Consider the following 20,331-nt stretch of genomic DNA (forward strand, 5'->3'; position numbering starts at 1 on the left):
CACCTTTAGCCATCTTCGCACTGACCCAGTCAAATTAGGCTCGTAGTAAAATAAAAAAACATACTTATAACTCTGTTCTTTCATTAAGAAGTAAACATATAATGCATTTGGCAGAGTAAACAGTGGGATATGGATACATTATATACAGTATGTCTACATTCTTTGGTTGGATAATTAGAGCATATTATTAAGCATGTGTTCCTTAAATCCAGAAAAGGCCGGGTTAATACTATTAGAATTTCTGAGAATACAATCGGATAAAGGATGTTCTCTAATATATTCATTCATATTTACACAACCCGAGACAGTAGAAACTGTAAGCAATTCTAAAATAAAATCAGAATGTATACAAATAGATGCAAGTTACCCCCGTGTGAACCGGGCTCAATATGTGTGAACATGTGTGTGCGTGAATTTGTGAATGTGTGTGTATGTGTATGATTGTGTATATTTGATACTGTATAAAATAATATAAGCAAGTGTAAAAGAAAACAGATTCAGATGATATGCATGTATGTGAATAGATTCATATTTCTACCACGAGTCCTGGAATAAAAAAGCTGTGTACATTTATACTACAGATCAAAAGTGTGGGGTCAGGTGTAAATGTTCTTGTTTTTGATGGAAAAGTCAAATTGTGTCCATTACAATTACATGAATTGCAACAGAAATCCAGCGCAGATGGGGTTAATGTTGTAAATGACTATTGTAGCTGGAAACGGCTGATTTTTAACGGAATCTCTTCAAAGGCGTACAGAGGCCCTTTATCACTCCCATCACTCCTGTGTTCCAATGGCCCTTTATCACTCCCATCACTCCTGTGTTCCAATGGCCCTTTATCACTCCCATCACTCCTGTGTTCCAATGGCCCTTTATCACTCCCATCACTCCTGTGTTCCAATGGCCCTTTATCACTCCCATCACTCCCGTGTCTCAATGGCCCTTTATCACTTCCATCACTCCCGTGTTCCAAGGGCCATTTATCACTCCCATCACTCCTGTGTTCATATGGCACTTTGTGTTCGCTGATCCAAGTTTAAGTTTAAAAGGCTAATTGATGGCTAGAAAACCCTTTTGCAATTATGTTACAACCAGAAATATTTGAACGGTAGTGTACATGTGAGTGCGTGTATATGTTTGCATTAAACAATGTAATGCAAATAAAAAAGTATAAAATAATGTAATAAATTGTACCATAGGCCAGGAGGATGCCCATCGGGCCAATGTCTTGTGGTTACCTCTAAGGCTAGTGGCTGCTAGCCAATATTTTTGCTTAAATTTCTTCCAATTTTTATGTATTATTTCAGATGAAATGATAAGTTACATATATAAATATGGCATCAAAGGATGCGCCTACTCATCCCAGGTATAGTAAATTAGAAAAAAGGGGGCGTTATGGTGGAATAAAAACACAGCAAAAATGTAAAACAAAGAAAAAATGTTTTTAGGATAGAACATAAACATAATAACTCTTGTTATGAAATGGTTAAGCCCTTCCCAAATTCACCCTATGGGTTACCCCATTCCAACCGCCTGTTTCTTTTCGCTGTTTCATTCTTTTCTCGATTTTGCCTGTACTTGTATCCTGGCAGGAATTCTTTCAACATACGTATTGTTTTCTAATTAAACATAAGGTACAATAAAATTCGGGGCACGTTGTGTTTCAGACCAACATCCAAATATTAAGAAATCCTTTCATTTAAATGTGCGTCATCGGGGAAGAAGCCATTGGATGCCCAGTGATCTCAGATGAATGTTACCTACACACCCTTGGAATCAAGACACTAACAACCTTAGCTACAGGCATTAGAAGATATCTCCCACATCCTGTGCCGATACCTTTGCCAGATACGTATTATTTTCTTTATTAGCCGAGTTAAGATATGCATATTTGCTCTATCCGCCTATATATGTTAATTCTAAGTGTTTTCAGAAAAAAATTAGCATTCAGAACGAAAAGGCATCTTCACAGAGTGTATCTAGACACAAATCGGGAAATATTAGTGGATTACAGTTTAAAACCAAGGGACCAGAACCAATAATTTTACGTGTGTTTGTATAAATTTCTTTTTTTTCGGCATTTGCATTTGGTTGTATAAACCTAAATTATGTTTCATTAATGGGAGAATATAAGATGCAGGTCACAGACAGCAGGCAGAAATTACAAAGCCTCTGGCTATCGACTCTATAAGAAGTTTAAGGGATATGCATGTGACAATCGCAAATTAACTCAGTAAGCTGATGACTCACAGTCATCGCCAAACAATTCCACGCGATTCATTTAAATATTGACAAGTAACGTATTATGCTCCTTGCGCAACTATTCGTTATATAGCACAATATGAGTTTGTGTTTAAAATGTGGGGAGCTGCCACAGCAGAGATAAAACATCTGAATCCAGCACCAAAATCTTTTATTGTTCTAGTTACAATGTTACCATTTTACATTATTCATATTTTTGAGCTCTGACATACACACAAGGCACAGTCGGGGCAAACTGCTCTTCGTTTCCCATGATCCATTATTTCAACCCTACTTTCAAGCCAAGTAAGAAGTTATAACAAACTTTCTGGACTTCCAGTACAACTATCAAACCCAGGGTTGCCAATTGCCAGGTTTTGCCTGGACAGTCCTGGAAAATAGAGTTAAATTCTGGGTCCAGGATTTACCTCTTGATGTGGGCCAGTGAACATGTGAGTCTGCATCCTCCAGAGGTGGACCTGAGCAGTCTTAAGACAAGTGAAAGTAGCTGATTTAGCGGGACCCTTTCTCTCTTTTTGTCTCTTATGTTATTTTCTTCTCTCGTTTCCTTTCTCTATTTTCTCGCTTCTCTTTTCTATCTTTTTTTCCTCCTCTTTTTTATATTTCTCTCACCGCTTTCTTTATCTCTTTTCTCTTTACTTTCTGTCATTTTTCTCTTCTCTGCTCTCTCTCTGTTTTTGTCACATCTATTTTCTTTATTATGTCTCCTTTTTCCACTTTCTTCTCTCTCTCTCTCTTCCCTTTCTCTCCGATTCATTTCCATTTCTCACCTGGACTTTCTCTCTCTCTTATTTCACTCTTCTCTACCCTGTGTCTTTTATCTCTCTCATTACTCTTTTTCCTTCTTATCTTTGCTCTCTCATTTCTTTTCTCTCTATTAAACCAAACATTTTAGTTCAACACTACAACCCTGCCCATGGCCACCCCACTGACCACAGTCACAGTCTCAAGGACTTAAAATGCTACTTAAAATGCTTACTAAATACCATGTATAAGGACTTTTCTATAGGGAAATTAGCTGGATACCATAGTTAAAAAACTGCAAGCTCTTATAGGCAGACCTGAAGATATAAACAATATAATTGTAACAATCGAGTTGGGAGGTGGTCTATGTCTTTGTTACTTGCTGGTTGTTGGGTTTTTACTTTCGACAGACGTTTTTCCTTGACCTGGGCTACAGGGTACTTGGTTGTCATCAAGACTTTGCAGGATGTATTAGAGCAGGTGCTGAAAGTAGATGACAGAGGTAAACCAGTTGCTGGGGTACAGGGAATATTGAAGAAGCATCAGTCAGCACAGCCCAAAGACCAGAGATGACCATGGTCATCACAGACAAGCCAAGGGTCACTAAACTGAAGGATATTTACACGAGGTTATGTAGCATAGGGACTACAGAAATGTGTGGTTGTAGATAAACCAAAAGGCAATATCCTTTCATCTCTTCTCAGATTATCCCTCAAACGCCTGTAGTTGATATGGAACGGCAGGAGAAAGAGGAGGATTGTGAGTCACCAGGAACTATTTAACAATGGACGACGCCACGTTCTATTCTGACCAATTTGCAATCTGTTACATGGACTACATTTTATCTACTGCTTGTTCAAGGTTCCGCAGCCTAAAGATGTCCCTTACAGAAACGGATGCCTCTCGCTCAACTTCACTTGGCAAGGTTGGCCACAAAGTTTGTAATAATCGGAACAACGTATAATTGTCCATATGCCAAGCCACATAAAGATTTGCCTCTTGAAAAAGAATGTGTTGCATGCATCTAGTTGTAAAGCCATCCTCAGGTGCATAATGCCACATCTGCTTAAGGGTTGTGTGTGTGACAACTTTTATTAGCCCGGAAAGGAAGGCTTTGATGATTCACTGCCATAAAATGTACTTCATTCATTCAAACCTTGACCAGCTAATAATGACTAAATTACTATACTATAATAAACAAAACAGGTCTTCACCTATTATCATTTTTTTGTGGGTGTTGGTATGCATTTTATCATATTTTCATTTCAAGAGTCCAGAGAAGAACATGTTTATGCATGGAAAAAGAAAGTCCTTTATTCATAGTTCTGCCTTAGAATCAACCGCTCTTCTTTAGAAACCAGGAAACACATTTTATTTTTATATTACACTCATTCATCTCAAACCATACATTCCATTACTTGTAAATCATGACATTAAGCTGCCAAGGTGATCTTGTAACAAAAGATTCCAGGGTCTCCTTATATTGGGCCATAACTCAACATTTCACATCGTAAGTAATACCCCGTAAAGATATTACTTACTGCTAAGCAACGTCCCTACTATGGGGTAGGCATATGGCATATATACTTTGGGATAGGCATATGGCTATCCTTAATCTAAGACGAGACAAAGGATTAGGGCATACGTAGCTATATCATTTTTCGGCAGTGGACAGGGGTCAGCATGGGCACCCTGACTGGTCTGCGGCTACGCAGCCCCCATACGCAACAAACTGCGATGCCCTGTGTGTTCTGACACCTTTCTATCAGAACCAGCATTAACAGCTACATCGCTCATCTGTTGGGTTTGACCCCACGGGCCAGCCTTCGTCCCCTCGTGCATCAATGAGCCTTGGCTGCCCACGACCCTGTTGCCGGTTGACCGCTTTTCCTTCCTTGGACCACTTTTGATAACAAAAGTTTGATAACAAGATTATCAATGTTATTCGCTTCACCTGTCAGCTGTTATGGCTGATTGGTGTAATAAGACATAGTCATAGTTTTCTGTGTATAGCCAGTGGTGTTAGAGACGACCTAATTTGCATGCCTGGAAACTTGCTGAGTGTTACCCTGAATATCTGGCTGAAGGGCTTTTTCCCAGGAACTCTAGGCCCGTTTAGTCAATGTCCCAGCAGGGAAGCGGACATACCCACTTCCTTCCTACTCTTGCCCACTAAAAGTCTAAATGGGGCTAACCTCATGGCTATGTCACCCATAAACAAAGTTGCAACCCAAGAAGAGGGAAAAGCCTCCTATGGGAAGTTCCCTGGCATTTGTCCCCCTACGATAGAAAATGTTGCCAGAACGCCCTTCAAGATGGCATTTTGCTCATCAGATTGTCATATCTCTTGTGACCAATATTCCTATTGTATAAAGACAAGCAAAGACAAAATAAATCTGCCTAACATGTTCCATCTGAAAAAACATTGTCAAATATTTCTGTCTGGCTGAATATATATGGAAACATGTTCTAAAATAAAGATTCACACCGGATTCTAGAATGCGCTGTCACAGAAAGCTTGTATTCGACTTAAACTCTTTTAATACGTTAAAATAATATGCAAAGCATAGATCTGACAGTGATTTACGGGGGGAAGCAGGATGTAACAGTATCTGGAATTTTCCAATATATGCCAACAAATACACAAATTAAATATATATATTTAAGAAAAAGGAAGTTAATCTGTGCTAAAACATTTAAAAGTAACATTGAAGAACAAAGGTAAATTATAACAACTGAAGCGATGAGAGAACTTTTTGGGACGTTACTAAAAAACTTTATTTTATATTTTAAAGTTTTAACACATCAAAGTGAGGCAATCACTTTTAGTAATTATTTGCATACCAAAAAGGGTGAGACCATCTTAGCCGGGAACTGACAGCACTTAAGTGGTCTGGCCCTCGGAGAGTTCCTACATGTGAGAGACGTTTTAGGCTGAGAGAGGAGATGTCAGCCTGTTGGAATAGATCTGTCCAGAAGAGCAGTCTAGAACCCAAACTTCTCCCTCTACTGATCTCCGTCAGTGAGTTCTGCTTGGTAGGTCTCTCCAAGCCCAGTGCACGAGGAGGTCCACATGTCGTTTTTTTGGCAGTGATAATTGTATTGGTTTCAAAACGTTGTGATACATTTAAAAAATACAGTAGCAGAAACCTTCCCAAACTACCAGCAATGACAATTCTCAGGCTGTTGATCATATATGCGCACAGGGGGGTCTCAGTCTCATTAGACCGCCAGCAAAGTTCACCAAGCCAGGGCTAGTCGTTGAGTATATCACATGCCAAGGCGTTCGTTCGGCCAAACACTTCTCCTGCACAGAATGAGGGATTCTTCAGAATACCATCATACGTTTGTAAGGGGGACACCAATTAAAAGCGTTAAAGAGATGATATATGATGGTTAGAGTTCCCCAATAAATACAAATTTAATAAGCACATTTAATGCTCTTTTATGGCTAATATTCAATAAAATCATGTGGCTGATAAAGATGTTTCGAATGTCATTGACTTCTTTTGACATAACTTTAGCCTTCTGTGTAACTAAGAACAAGGGGACCGTCCATTGGTAAACAGGACATATGGTGGTTACCGTTCCGCAGGGCTGGACTGCCGATGACGTATTACTTCTTTATGCTGGTGCGGCACATCAGGGGGATTTGGTGCCAATGGACAGCAGCACACAGGGCATTTGTTCAATGTACCAGATGGCCAGTACGGGCTTATCCTACCCAATCTATCTTTTGTGGTGCTATTAAATCCTTAGATAACCCCCTTTTTCCCTACACTTCCTTTGAGTCAATGGTCCCATTGTAAATGATGTTTGATAATGCTACATTATCTTTTACTTTTGTATTTACTTTGTTTTTTTTATTTCTAATTCCCCTTTTCTTTTTTTGCATCTTTTATACTGTTAGTTGTACCAACATGTCATATTATCATTATAAACATTTACGTTTGTTTAAGGAGGGGCTTATTGTATAAACTAATAATTTGTTCCAACGTACATTTTTAAGTTAGGTTCAGTTATTGCCATAGGAAATAATAATAAAAAAAAAGCTTGTTCAATGTTTCTGTGTGAATTTGATGTTATGAAACCTTCAGAAGAAAGAATAACATGACATCGGCAAAGGATTATTTACTTAGTGGTATACGAGAGTGTGTAACTAATGTCATGTCTCAGTGGAACAGCATCTTTAAAAATTAAATACATTAAAAGTAAAAGTGCCATTCTTAGTAATGGCCGCACTAGTTAAAAAATAATAATATTGTTGGGCATGAGTATTGTCCGAAAGTTGGAAAAGTCAGCTAAAAGTAGGTGGGAGGCAGAGGGTTAAAATGTCATTTCATAGGAATAGGGATTTTTTTTGAAGGACCGAAAAGACGGATAAACCGGGAAAGGGCGTTCGAGAGGATGGGGGCTTTCTTTTACATTATAAGAAAAAAAAAAACTTTCCGGAAATTCTGCAATTTCATTTTAAAGGTGACTTGTGAACGAAACCGCAGAGAGTAGAACATTCCGTGATTTCACCCTGTCGGAATAATTTCATTACTTTACGTCGCAAGGGTCAGCTAAAAAACAAAAAGGCGGAATACTGTATAATTATATACATTACTAATTAGAATGCTGCTGGCAGCCGCATCAAACGCGCAGAACACAAAGCAATACTTCAGGTAATATTGAATTCAGGTGCGTTCTTTCCTTGCTCTGTAATTCCCGTGCGATTTAAAGCCTCAAATTCTGAGAAACAGACATTATCTTAATGAACGCAAAACAAAGCAAGAATTCAGCGCACACCCAGAGAATGCGATTCAAAAAACACCTAAATATCGGGGATCCCGTCACACTATATGGCCGTATATCGCTTACCCCGCCACTACAAAATACCCCAAGTTTGGCGAGTCCTATCTAATTTTTTCATGGCGGTATTGCTTACCAAGGCCATATAGTGTTAGTTAATCCCCAATATTTATGTTTTAGATGTTTTTTTTAATGGTATTCGCTGGGTTTGCACTGAATTTGTGCTTTGTTTAGTGTACGAATTGGCCATTATCATTCTAGCGGCTTTTCGGGTTGTGCGCTCCTCTAGTCTATATTATTGTAATGAAATCCATTTATGATTAAGGAATAATTTTGAGAACCATGAAAATGTATTCGGAATTTTAAAAATGTTACTTATTTATTGTTTTATAATTTTTTAACTCCATTCCCATTAGGATTACTTGGATTGGGAACAGATACATTAATCACTCCCTTTAAATGCTCGTAGCCAAAAAGTTACCAACAGCTTGTGAGCCGCGCGTTAATCCCCATCCATCGATTCCATTCTTTAGCTAAATTTACTAAAAGTGAATTGTTTTTCAGTTTGTAGTCACGCATTTCATTACAATAAATGTCACTTGTGATGTTGTACGTCGTACACATACACGACATCTGATGAGCTGATTTAGACGTCAACGGACATTCTACTCCCTTGAACAGCCTCACTAAACTCCAATACACGTTAAAGTACTCATTGAGTGCTTTAATTTATTGTCTGATTTTGGTTAAAATTTGCATGCGATTTTTCTTTGCAGCTCCTCTGGAATTTCGGGATTCCCGCCAGTTGCAAGAATCGCATGGATTCCCTGGGAATCTTGCATGGACAAGCGCTTACGAGAGATGGATGCGATGGAAGGAGATCAGCACATCACACGCTCGTAGCATGAAGCAAAGGGACGCAGGCGAGGGGTGAGAGATCCATGTAGAATGTATAGAGAGGATTCCAAGGAATCTCACTATATATTCGTAGGCAAACAGAGCAATTCTCACGGAATGCTCGGCTTTCATATACATTAAAGTACGAAGGTCAGGGTGTACTTTTAAAGTGCATCTGGTATTTTTCCCAAATTCTAGATTTACTGTTCAGTACATGAAATAAACCTATACATGGTACACATTATATATGGGTTAGAAAACCACTGTAAGTGAATACTATGAGAACAGCCATCTGTTCCCAGAACCTGCAGGAGTATTCTCGCACATTACGTTATCTCTTACTTGTTGCCAAGTTGCTGATTGTTGTTGATTGGTTTAGGCAGCCTTTGTAAGGGTGGATGAAAGGGGGAAAGAAGATCATTTTTTTTCTACTCAATGTGTACCTTACTTTTACACCAAATCCTTCAAAACACAATCCATAGGTGGTTTTAATAAATGAATTGTTATTCTAAACACTGTAAAGGGGACAATTGTCCTTTAAGGTGTAGCTCTACTAGGATATGGACCAGTACCACCTAGGATGGGCGACACAGTTTGAAGCTGACACCTTAGTCTGATGTAATGATACCCAAGTATTTTATGAGCTCTTTACCGATATATCACAGCTTCTTGAATACAGGTGATGTAATTGAGGATATCTGAAAAAGTAATAGTAATAACAACTATAATTGGAATAGTCATGTTTAAGCCTATTAGAATCCTTGGTTGGACATATAGCTGCAGTTACCTCATCCCAAGTGGACTCATCATAAGTGAACTGGGTTATCTATACCATATCTCCACCATATCTACCTGTCATTGTCATTCGCTATCTCTTATTGTAACAGAGCTACAGCTGGCGGTAAAAAAATAAATGTAATACAATAACACAATATCGTAAGCAATAATTATTGTAAAATATTCAGACACTTTATGCTCTATGCACATGGTTCCTAGAATGTTATTTTTAACATAAAAATATATCTGACATATATTTAACTCCAATAATTTATGTTTGTTAACATATCAAAATATTAAAACTATAATGTTAAAACAAAATTATTTAATTAGCATTTCCTCTACACAATTTTGTGCTACACGTGTATCCACGTGTAGTGAATACTTCCATACGGCAGGGGGCAGTGTTGATTTTCAGTGAAAAGGAGATCTCTCACGGATGACACATACGGACACGCACTGCCTTTGTCTTTGGGTGTAGCAGCTACATAGAACAGATTGCAAAATATCAATACATTTCCCATCTGTCCACATGTTTTGGCACTCATCGTTTTCTCTCTTTTATTTTTATTCTTTTGATAGTGTATACTGTAGCAAGGTAATGTCATGTAAGAAATTCCTGCATCAGAATATATATAATACTTGTATTTTTTCCTGTTTAAAGGCACCTGACAAATTGGTGCATACACACACACACATAGAGAAAATATATTACGCCTTACATTCTTCCTCCAACTTTTGCCAGTTTTCATGCATGATGGAGAACTTTTTCGTGTATGCTAACATTATATTGTGACATTATATTATATTGTCACATCACATCCAGCTCTTTAACCAAATTAACTTTGGGTTGTTTCTGTAGTTTTACCATGAAATGGACATAAGCAGAGCATGAATGTTAAAGTGTCAGGGTTCTGGTTTGTAGATTTGTGCAATTGGACCAAAAACGATTCAGACAAATTTTCATTTTGTTTTTTGGCCATTTATTTTCAGTTGGGATGAAGGCTTTTTAAATTTGGAAACTAAATGTGTTGTCACTCACCCTCATTCACTCTCTCATGCTCTTTCACACTCTTACTCTCATTCTCTCATACTCTCATTCACTCGCTGTCTCCCTACCTTCTCCGCCAACCACTTCCCTGTCCCAGTCTCCTTGCCGCGCAACTCCACTCTCTTCTATTTTCCTCCGCTTCTCCATGGGCATGGCATCCTGGTGAAGTTCAGCTAAATAGCAAGGCTTCTGGGCACACCGTTTCACCCGATCAGAGGAACGAGGGAGAGGGTGTGCTCCAAGGCTCAGCACTTTTTGCCGAAAACCACTGGGAAGCCATAATAATGATGAGAAAGAGGATCTGTATAATTCAGTCCTCCTGGTGAACTGGCCATGTCCACTTGTCCACAGAAAAGCGGACGAAGAAAGATAACTTTTTGTAGCATCAGATGAAGAAAGAAGAACAAAGAGATGCAAGAGAAAAAGCGGAGCTGCATGGCAATCATGCTCATCATACCTTTTTTTGAGAATGTGGCTTGACCTTATAATACAGATAATGTTTCTTCTCCTATCAATCCAGCCAGTAACATTAGGTTTTACATTCCATAAAAAGGTGGCTGGGGGCAATGATACCACAGTTAAGGCGGAGGTTAAAAAAAAAAAAAGAGACTATTATTACTATTATTATTGTAGAACATAATCAGTCAAACAAAACTACTGAAAAAAATAGGTTAAAAACCAGTGACGTGTTTTCCAACAGTATTATTATTATTGCCTTCCGATGAGCAAAAAAGAATTTCCAGTGGCAACAGAACCAATTAGTAAAAACCCTCTGTCAAAGGTGGTGCGTCGGAAATAAATTACCTTAAAATACAGATACAAAATGGAAAAAAAAATGAGTAGTGTGTACCTTCCACAGCCTCTCAACCCTGGGACGTTTGTTTAACCAACAAACCTTTGAAGTATTTGTTGAACTTTGAAAAACACAAAAATGCAACGACCTCCGTTTCCTGTCGGTGTTTTTTTTTTTGTTTTAAGCTGGAACTTTCATTTTGTACAGGACCTGACACACAATAAAAATATTTCTGAAAAACTTATTTTTAAAGTTAAATGATCACTTTAATCATATATTCTGGGTAAAATGATATATTCTGGGTAATTTTTGCTGCATATTGTTATTTAAAATCGATTGAAAAGTGCGTGAAATGAGGGGGAATCTCCATTTTAGAATAGGTGGGAGGTTTGCAAGTAGGATTTTTTTTTAAGGTTGTGTGAAGCTGATTTCATAATGAAAAAGCCCTATCAATACACCTGTTAATATTTCAACCCTTTAAGTGTTGAATGGAATATTAAAAACACAGAAAATATCCCAACTTTCTGCCAACAAAACAATCGTCACATTGTGACACATTTTTGTTGTAAACTAGAGAAATTCAAGATTTGGGTGTCTTTCAATATTTAATGGACAGGTAGGATCTTATATGAGGGATGGCTGATAATGGGGTAGAAAAGACCACTGCCATGAATTTTACCTGCAATTCCACTTACAGCCACTAGAGACATAAGGCAGTGTTGTACACAATGGCTGGAGAATGTCATGGATTTCTTTGTGGTTTCTATGGAGTGTGTTGTTTGCGAAATGTTTTTTTTCTAATTGTTTTATTTACAAGGCCACTTGGCTGACCTTTATTTTATACATATTTATATATAATTTCTATAAATTAGCCTTTTCTCCCCACCCCATGCATAGAAATTGCTCCTGTCACTATCTAACGATTTATACCTTACCTCACCTCTCATTACCTCCGCATATGCCTGTCATGTCATGTCGAGGAATGCTCCGGTTCAGACTCTCGCCCAAAATTTTAAGCATTTTTTGATAATGCGTCTCCTCGGGGAAGCTTTCAAATCCCTCAAAACCCCATCCTAACCAATCAATAAAGAGAATCTCATTATCCACAATCTTCCCATCATTAGTGAACAATTTAGTGATCCTGGTGCAACGTTCCAAAATAGGTCTTATACCCATTGCAAGCAGTGGAGTGATCCAAAGGAATACATTCCAATGTTCTTTTCTAACTTTGCGCAAGAATAACATATTTCTCCTTTAACCCCTTCGTGTCACTTTTTTTTGCCATTTTAGCATATCTTTCTTCACCCATGATTCCCCTTTTCTTTGTTAAGTGTACCCCCACAATTAATATTATTTTTATATTGTATATTTGATGTGTGACTCTTCGTAAATAAATGTTGACAACGGTATTTTTGTTGTTATGTTTAGAAACAATGGCTTTACTTCTAACATTTTACTTCTAATTTGGAGAAAGTGTTAGACAATTGGCACAAAATACCTCCAGGGTGGGCTACTCAGAGCTCCCCTTTTCCTAAGATTGTATTTTCCATCAAGCGACAGGGCTAGTCCCAACCCTAAAAACCGATTACACTAACCCAGGGGAAGCGGCACTTCACCTGGAGACTTCGGGTCAAACTCTGCAAGTTCTAATAATATACAAGCTTTTGGAAGATGTCTATAGTTTGCAGTCCTGGTGTGCCCTTACCGAACAAAGAGAAATGAATGAATGAAACTATTCACCAACGGATATCGACGCATGAAAATAGGCAACATTGTTTTCCTTCCCGTTTCCTATTTCCTTTTCATGAAGTATGACCATATCGGGAATATTTCATCCTTATTTTGGTGGATGTGGAGGAGGGACTTGATAATCTGACCCTATGTTGACCGTGATTTGTTTCAGAACATCAGCTGGTTACGAGAAATAGAAAGTTTCACGGCTTAAATTTAAGTTCATTCACAATTTTTTTTTATTTTTTTTTTTAAAGAAAAAATGTGCCAAAAGGGAAGCACATTTTCCTGCAGAGCCACAATGGACAAATCATCAAAGGAAGCTCCTCCTTGTATGGAATTTCCTAATGTCTGAATCCCTGCCAAGTCAAGTCATGCTGAAGAAACAAACAAAACATTTAATCTTTCCTTTCCAGTTTCTGCTTCTCTTCCAGTTCGTAAGCTTCCGAAAGGGCATGTTTACTAAGGTCGCTGTTACAAGTGACTCGGGAACTCTATAGGCTGGTGGCTAAATGTCTTCTTTAACCAGATGCTTCTAAAAAAATTGCATCATGCAGGACAGCATTGATTCCAATCTAGCCCTGCTAGATAAATCATAATAAAAGTCCATGTTCAAAGGTGCTATGCGGTCGTCTATTTCATATGCATTGTGTGAATTGTAGTCTTAATCATCTGGAATGCAAGTCCAGATACCTTCTTGCTATGTGGAGTCTGGCAATATGTGATGGGAATTATAGTCTGAAGCAGCTCTGGCAAAATTTATAGTCAATGTATAGCTTTCCATCTGCTTTTCATTTTGGGAGCCATAATATAAATGGAAACGTTAGCCTATCCCTGACACTGTATAGGCTGGCAGTGTATGATGGGACTTGCAGTCTGAAGCAGCTTAAATCAAAACCTCTAGCACTGCTGTTTTGGTTGCATCCTGTTTAGGATGGATGTATAAAATTGTATCTTAAAGTAACCCGGAGCCTTCCTTGGGAGATGCGGGTAAGAGGTCCCGCACACACACACATGGTATTTTTAACCCCTTAGGGCAATGAGCGGTCCCTAAACCCATTGAAAACAAAGCATTTTGAGCCTGTACATGTACGGGCTTTGTCATTAAGGGGTTAATGGAGAATTGGGAGGGTAGTGGGCCGGGCCGTTAACGCAGATTCCGCGACTATAAAAGAGACTAATGGAAAAGAGTGTTAAATATGATTATGCGATCAGAAAGTGGTATCATTATCATTGCAATCAACAAAATGTTTAACTTTTCATGATTTGCCGCAGAAACACTTCTTATAGATCATCTCCCAATATCAGGTGCTCTTCACTCGGTTTTCTACACCGGCTTCACACATTTGGTTAAATGCCTGTTGAATGTTTCACTGAGGAAGTCACATTACTTCCTTTCTGTGAAAAGAGATGAAATCATCCTCCAAATAAATTTAACAAAACTGTATTAGGGATTCTGTACGTTATTGCATTTGTCATTACAGGAATCATCCTCAGTCTTTATACTGCTAACTGGTCACTATTTAACTATTTAGGTTTTGGCCGGGTGTATTCTTGAAAAACAGTGGTTGGATGTGGCCATACGAGGGCCATACAGGGGAACTAATAATGCTTTGGCTTGGTTCATTTTTTTTTTTTTTGGAAGCCCGAGGTGCGTGCTCCATTGGGTGCCGCATTCTGTGCACAAGGCAGCAGAAGCCAGACTACGATTCCGAGTTCCCTCACGGAGAACTCGGACAGATTCCAACCCCCCCCATGGGAGGGTCGGATTTGAGTCTCACCCCGAAGAGTGAGACTCCTTGCTGGATTCGTAGAGAGAGGAAGGGGCCAGAAGGCTCCCAATCCTCCTCCAGCAAAGTCCAGGCTTCACTGTCTCTTAAAAAAAAGGCAGTGTCCAAAAACGTGGGAACAAAATTGTGTGCCAAGAATAGTGAGGGCCAAGCCGTGAATTTAAAGCCGTGTAATCAAAGGGGGGCAAATTAATAGGCACTCGTGAATCAAGTGGATTAAATAAATTAAAGAAAATAATTTAAGGACAGACCATTGCTGGCCTGCCGGATTCAAAAATAATTACTTAACCTCAGGACCAGAAGGTACCTGAGGAAAAGGTAGTGCTGATAGGCCGCCAGTGGAAACGTGCGCTCACCGTGTGCAGTGGCGTGCAATACCACACACGGTGACTCCAGCATTTCTGCCAGGGCAATTTCACCTCGGGCTCCATTAGCTATCCCGAACTCTAAGGCCAGAGGATCAGCATAGTCCCCCCCTTCCCTAAGAGGAACTACACTTGATCTTAGCCAAAAGGCCGAGAAGCGATTGGCTTGGTTCATGGAGTAGAATCACAAGCCGAGCACATTTGCCATTGACAGATAGCGACCCCCACAAGCAACTGGAAGAACTAAAGGAGGACCATCTGTTAGTTGGGGAGGGCATCTTCTAGCTGGTTCCACCTCATGTTCTTCTCTGCTGCCAATCTGCAGTAGGCATCTGGGACAACTTTGCACCAGCCAATACGGTGATCACAGCAGGTAGATGCCAATCTCTCATTTAGACTCCAGACTGATAAATAAATATCCAAACCTTACCCATAATCAACTGCTGTGCTTAGAAACAAACCTTGTCTGAAAAATAATTAGTTATGCAAAAAGTATTATTCCAGTAATTAATTTGATACGTAGATAAAAATGGCAGAAGAGAACCAATTAGCCAATCAAGTCATAGTATGTACACTGTAAACATTTTGTTACATCCTCCACTCCTTTCATTCATCAAACAGTCATTAATGTGACTGTTCTTCTTGACATCACTGATGGGCAGGAGAGAGTAGTGTTTGGGCAGAAGGGAGTAGTGTTTGGTCAGACCCACTCGCCCACCCACTGAAGACTGTCCACTAAATACTGTCTGGAGCGAGCCCTGGCCATGAATGCGGCAAAACCCACAACTTCAGAAAGCCACTCACACAGAACAAGGAGAGCTCTGGGTGGCCTACCCTGGGATGTCCCAGGTATGCTTTATATGCATACTTGGGAGGTTCCTAGGGCTGGCCCTGGAGCCCTCCCTTTTCTGCTTCTTTTACATGTAAACATACACATATCAAAAAAGCCAAACTAAATGAAAAATGGAGTAGCAATGATGGACTGACAGTGGATGAATAATAACATACAATACTGTACACAAAATTTGGCTATAGGTGCTAGATGTTTTTTTTCCCCAACATTCCTAGGTTTTCTATATTTTTATGCAGTAATATGGAATCCATCTCAAATAAGCTTATTACTTTTTGTAAAATAACACCATTTTGCTGTAATTTTTTGTTTACATTTCATCTGGGCCTCTGAATCCTCTCTGTCTCCATTGATAAGCCTGCCGATCTCACGGGAGGGCATTACCGTTAAGCTCTTCTAATAACTTTCACGACAGCCATCACCTCACTCACACTCACTGGCCATCGCTGTGTAGATGTGGATCCGTAAAGCTTGGTAGTTTCACATACAAGAGGTGGGCGTAGTTGTAGATAGTCCGGCAGCTGTGATGTAATATATGAGGGAGGGCTTTGGATGAAGGACAGTTCTCTGTTTCTAGGCAGCTGTAGTATTTCAATAAACTTTTAAACACAATTTTTAAGAGACAGGGAGCATTAGAGAGAAAACAAAATGACAGATAGCTTTCTTTTACCTCTCTCTACATAATGCAGAACTTATCTGGGGCTTTTCAAAAGGCCCTCTATGTGGAACAGCGCCTTTTTGACTTACTTTAAATACCCAATTATGTCTGATGGTTAACACATTCACGATACAGACTGTCCTTCAACTATTAAACTTTGCCTCTGTACCAATTGGACAGTAAAGATGGTGACAGGGAGAATAAATTATACCGGATGTGGCAGTTTTACTCCCTGCCTCAAGTAACGCTCTTTCCAGATGAATCCTATCCCCAAATACATTCGATTTCTAATTTTACAGCAAGGTCAGAATGTTTATTTGGCTCCAAATGTTATATCAGTATTAGTTATATCAGTGTTTGTGATGATACCAGAGGAAAGTCAAACATCCGTTTAGCTTGTTAAACAATAAGCTTTAGGGCACGTCTTAGTCATAAAACAAATACATAAATCATAGTGCTGGCTACATTATAAAAATATGTCAATAAGGCTGACCTGCTGTTAAGGCTATCAAATGCTGGACGTCACGACAAAAAAAAGGAACTTCTATCCAAAATAATAGGATTTACAATGATCTCGCACTTTTTCTGTTTTTTTTTAATCATTATTTCCTACAAGAAAAAAATACAAGATATTTTAATACAATTAATATAATGTAGCCCTGTAGAGTAGCCAAAATGTACAGTATGCTGATATGGAAAATCGATAGCAATCATACCACATGTATCGGAGGTAAGTAAATATTGACACCCCAAGTATAAACATTACTGTTATCAGGAATAAGCAAGCTGGGCATGGACTATACGCAGTATGAAAACATGTCATTGTTACTGGGCACAAGCCTAGGGGAAACTCAGGATCAACACAAGAAACCACTAAAAAGAGACAGCACAAAGCTAGGATTTCTTTTTGTCTTGGCACTTTCTTGCAGTTTTCATTAACAAAAAATCCATCTAAAAAATGTTGTTGCCATACATACACCGATGAGCCATAACAGTATGACCACCTGCCTAATATTCCTCGAGGCATGGACTCCACTAGACCTTTGAAGGTGTCTTGCGTTATCTGCACCAAGACGTTATCAGCAGGTCCTGTAAGTCCTGTAAGCCTCCATTGATGCGTCCCGGTGCCGCGTGTTCTCCAGGTAAGTGACGCACCCGGCCATCCTGTGATGTGAAACAAAACGGGATTCATCAGACCAGCCATGTCCTACCATCGCTCCGTGGCCCAGTTCTTCTGCTCACGTGCCCATTGCAGGCGCTTTCTGTGGCGGACAGGGATCAGCATGGGCTCCCTGACTGCTCTGCGGCTCTGCAGCCCCATACTCAACAAACTGTGATGCTCTGCGTGTTCTGACACCTTTCTATCAGAACTATCACCTTTTTTAGCAATTTGAGCTACAGTAGCTCGTCTGTTGGATTTGACCACACGGTCACTTGTGCCTGCGCCACCTATTGTCCTGGAGGTAGAGTAGCATCTCAGATGGCCGTAATATGTGAGTATTTATCAGTTAAAACTGAATAAAATAACCAAAATAAAGGAAATAGTCTATTTTTATCATTATTTTTATGTCACTTCCATACAAACAACCTCAGTCCTCCACCTAACCACTATTCTGAAAGGGATAAGTAGAACATACGTTTGTATTAAAGGCCTTCAGATTTTTGCAGATCTAATACCACAATTTTGGATGAAAATTTAAATTTTTTATTATAATCCTGCGCCTTTAGATTCATAGAACTATTTACTGACACAATTTTGTAATCTGTAAAATATTGCTGCGATATTGTACAATAGCGTTTTTACAGTTTTTCCCATTTGTGACCCTTTTATACAAGTACTCACTGGTACTTAAAGCACTGGTCATTGTCCAATATAGTCTTTAATAGGTTACACAAGGCATATAAGAACAAAAATACAGTAAAATCACTGTGTTACCAAAACACACTTTTCCTATGCAGAGTATTAATAGTAAAATCACTCCCAGAGATCACATAAGTTCATTGATTGTCCCTCAAGTACATCTCAATTAGAGAATTATCTCGGAACATTGTTGTTTTTACAGCTTTGGGTTGCAAATACTTTTTTTTTTGCTTTGCAATAGATGACCGAGAGATATTTGGGTCATTGCCTTTACCTGTTCAATCCTTTGTTCCTTTTCCGGAATAGAAAAATGTATTCATAAAACTGATAAGCGTGAAGGATTGCTTCAACAGAAAGATCGTAGGTTCTACAGAAAACCAGCATATTCAAAGTACTTGACCACAATAAAGATTTACCACCATTGACAATCATCTCGATTTTGCATTTGGAACATAATATTCGAAGTAATATGCAAATTATAACTGCTAAACTGTTTGTTATTAAATATTATAATACTGTGTGTGGCCAAGGACAAATTCCATATTTCTGTCAGTGTTTCTCTAGTGACGTCCAAAGTAGGTTCTTCTCCATGTACCATTTGGAATTATTTGTGGTTTGAATGTTAGCTTTGATCTGGTTTTAGGGGTTACCATTCTCCGGTATGCTTACAAACCTCACCACGGCTCTCGGGGGAGAGTGTCACATATCAAAATATTCTGGAAGACTTTAAGTTTTTTTTTTTAAATTGTTTGAAGGAGACCCAAACCAGCATATTCCTGGATTTATAACAAACAGTGAATGGAAATCCCACATGCTTGATCACAGAGTAGGATGTAGTGTATATTTACAAACAGTTGCTTGGATCGGACAGATTGTGACTTCATTATTGAAAAATGTGTTTTGGTGGCGTAGGAGCCAGGATACCCATTCAAGCTTCTTATTTTTCTGTAATATACATATTTGTTTTAATCCCTGTGACGGCTTTGTTTGTATATCCATTGGCTTGGGATGTTTACCCAGTTGCTTTTAAATAGATATAGATCACCTATAATGGGGTTTAATGGGGGTTTGGCTTTTAGGGTATTACTAGTGAAAAGAAACAGCATGGTCAACAATTAATTCAATATTTCCTGAACATAAATGTTTTCTCAATTATTTCCATTGTATAGATTCGGTAAAAATAGAAAAGTGTATTTAGTGTTTTTTAATTCTCATTTCATGTTTCTTAACACTGTTTCTGGCCATTCGTTAGCCGAGATGACTAGTGTTCTGACAAACTGTATTACGCATCATATCCATTTTGTATTAATAAAAAACACAATCTACCTGAATTAAATCAGTTTATCAGCCAATCAACTACTAGGGAACGGAAATATCATTCCGTTAACATCTGTTAGATGCCTTCAACAGTCAATAGACCATGAGCAAGGCCTGAATAAAGTTTGAGGTTCTTATTGCATGCAAAATGGGTAGACTAGATGGGGAGAATGGTTCTTTTATGCTTCCAAATTCAGCTTTTTCAAACAGAATTTGTTATGCTTTTATTTATAAAGAAGATGGAAAGTTACACATCAGTTTACCAAAGTTTGCAGTAGAACTACAGAACTCAAGTCACTCAAACCCAACATCACTTGGCAAACCCAACTTGAAGGCCAATAAATACAGTAACTACTCTCTGAAAGTTGAGTGGCCATGGAATCAAATTTAATTGAGTTGTGGTTCAGTCGGCACTTAAATTGTCTTTTAGTCTTATTACGT

General features: G+C 38.7%; 1 non-coding gene across 1 annotated transcript; it reads right to left on the reverse strand.

Annotated features, from left to right (window-relative positions):
- Positions 1-15,184: 15,184 nt before the first annotated feature.
- LOC149305682 (U2 spliceosomal RNA) lies at positions 15,185-15,366 on the reverse strand. Its single transcript, XR_016271753.1, has one exon. It is a non-coding gene; the product is annotated as a U2 spliceosomal RNA (small nuclear RNA).
- Positions 15,367-20,331: the final 4,965 nt, after the last annotated feature.

Source organism: Sceloporus occidentalis, unplaced genomic scaffold (assembly GCF_023333645.1).
Source record: "Sceloporus occidentalis isolate IW3139 unplaced genomic scaffold, rSceOcc1.0.p SCAF_11, whole genome shotgun sequence".
Taxonomy (NCBI): domain Eukaryota; kingdom Metazoa; phylum Chordata; class Lepidosauria; order Squamata; family Phrynosomatidae; genus Sceloporus; species Sceloporus occidentalis.